Genomic DNA, 2,375 nt, shown 5'->3' with positions numbered 1-2,375 from the left:
TTTTGAGAACTTTATTTTCACGTATTTGGAGTAGTAAGATATTTTTAAAAATTATTTTATTCTGTTTTAATTGTCTGACTCTACCGATTATTTGCCCTTCTGACACCAATTTATTGAGATTAGTTTTAGCATGTGTGTATTCAGCTAGAAATATTTTAAGGCACAGATTGTTCTTAAACAGATGAGAGACTTATTCAATGTCCACTGAACCTTTTCCAGAAGGGTATAAAAGTATTTGTTCTTGTTTGTTTGGCTTTAATTCGTACCACTTGAAAATAATCTTGAAAGGGAGTAAGGCAAAATGCTGCTACTGAAGAGCAAAGAAATTTAGAGAACATGAAAAACAAATGTCACAATGTCTGTACCACTGTTCAGTAACATTTAAACGTAGAGAGGCCATGAAAGGTCATAGTGGCTACTGACAGCCTGTAGTCTCCATAACCTTTGTGCAGCCTAATTTATGCCTGATGTTTAATGTGCAATATTCAAATAATACTAGTGAGTGTTGTTTTGTACTGCTACATGCATTCATGTTTTGTTTTGCTTTTTTGGTTGACACAAATGCCAGTTATTTACGTAGTTTTCAGGTACTGCATTCCAGAGTAGCAAATTAGACAACTGTAATTTCTACTCAATGCTGCTTCATATAAAAGTGCACTATTCACAAGAAACACATGAAGTTTTACTCTACCCATAACATATCAGTGCATGGCAATAAAATTTATAATAAATACTATAAAGTGTTTGCTACTTAACATGAATTTGAACATTTTGACCTTTCTTCGACATACTGTTTGTAAGACATCTTAAAATCTTTTCTATTTTTTAAAAGGATAAATTAATAAACATAGTAATAAGACCTGGAGAATCTGAACATTGTAGTTCATACAGTACTTTTCCTAGGTAAATACCTATCATTCACATTATAACCATAACAGCTTTACTCTTTTTAAAATAACAGCTTCAAAGAGTTTAATTTGTCCATTCAACTTGTGTATAATTGTTATGCTACTTAATGTATTCTAATTTTCAGTTTAGCATAAACTTTCAATAGTGCTGTTCTGAAAACAAATTCCCAGTCTAAGCTGATGCAGGCAGTTTATCTTCATTGCCAAAATATTTTCCTACGCAGATGTAAAACTTAGTTTTGTTTTCTTTTAAATGACAAACTTATCAGTCTCAGAATAATTAAACATAATATTCAAAGGGTGTTCTCAAGAAAAGGACTTGTGCCACTCAGGTGAAAGTCAGTTTGTCATTTAAATAAAATACATACCGAAAAGCAGTTTTAAGAGTTGATGATCACTACACTAAGTGGAAACGAAGTCCTGTGTTCTCTCCTGCAGCTGGAAGATTCACAATTCACCTGGGTTAGTTTGTTCTTAATTAAGAATTCATAGGAATCATTAGTTCTAGCCAGTGCAGACAATACTTCTTCCTTCCTTTATCTCAGCATATCTCGTCTCCGAAATTGCTTCCATAGACCTCTGAGATGTTCACTGGTTACAGTCATCACACAAGAGTAATATTCCCTCCAACCATACTTTGGAGTCTCCTGTGAAAAATTAAAAACACACAATTGAAAAGAAGATACCATTCACTAAACTCCTTAATTCTACATTAAATTTTTCTCAGACTCATACACACTAGATAGATGTTTAAATATGAAAATAATGAAAAATCAAATTCACTTCTGTAAAAAAGAGGGTTATAAATCCACACACAGGTCAAAAATGCATCCTCACCTCACAGCACACAGCATTCAACAAATGGCCTATTTATATTAAAAGCTGCAAGAAAGGATTTCCTCTTTCATCAGGTATGTCCTGCTCCCTCTTTAATTTTGTTTCTTGCTTCTATGTGTTGACACTACTAAAAAGGTCACCTCTGACACCAAACACAAAGCATACAAAATGACTGACATTCATTAAACTGGGGCATCACTAAAAGCCCAATACATTATGAGGAGATAATATGAAAGCTTCCTTATAGCAGGGTACCTTAATCCTAAAGTGCACTGTAGTTTAATAACATTAGTAAGTGCCCATTGAATGGAGGGAAATACTGGCCAAGGGGTGGCCTGGGACATTCACTAGACTCTATGGTACCTGTAGGTATCACTGAATCTCAGGATTTCTTCCACTATTCCCAAGTTCACAAGCCTATTTTGATACTAAGTGTTGAAAGATGGAGAGATACTAAATATTAGAGAAACTGGGGAAAGCTAAGGGAGGAACTGGAAAGACTAAGATGTCATTCTTGTTGGCTTTCTCCCCGATTCCGATCCGCAGGCACTCAGCTTTGTTGTTACTGACCTCAAGCTCCACGGAGTCAAGAGACTCTCTGACATACAGAGCCACCCCTCCACCCGTCCT

General features: G+C 35.1%; 1 protein-coding gene across 1 annotated transcript in view; it reads right to left on the bottom strand.

Moving 5' to 3' along the window:
• Nucleotides 1-774: 774 nt before the first annotated feature.
• MICU3 (mitochondrial calcium uptake family, member 3) overlaps nt 775-2,375 on the bottom strand; it is a gene marked incomplete at its 5' end in the record, with an annotated part of 37,413 nt that continues 35,812 nt past the window's right edge. The window contains one exon of the mRNA XM_009070620.1: nt 775-1,555. The remainder of the gene's footprint in view (nt 1,556-2,375) is intronic.

Source organism: Acanthisitta chloris, unplaced genomic scaffold, assembly GCF_000695815.1.
Source record: "Acanthisitta chloris isolate BGI_N310 unplaced genomic scaffold, ASM69581v1 scaffold21432, whole genome shotgun sequence".
Classification (NCBI taxonomy): domain Eukaryota; kingdom Metazoa; phylum Chordata; class Aves; order Passeriformes; family Acanthisittidae; genus Acanthisitta; species Acanthisitta chloris.
The sequence above is the reverse complement of the archived record's forward strand: the minus strand, read 5'-3'. Positions and strand labels throughout refer to the sequence as shown.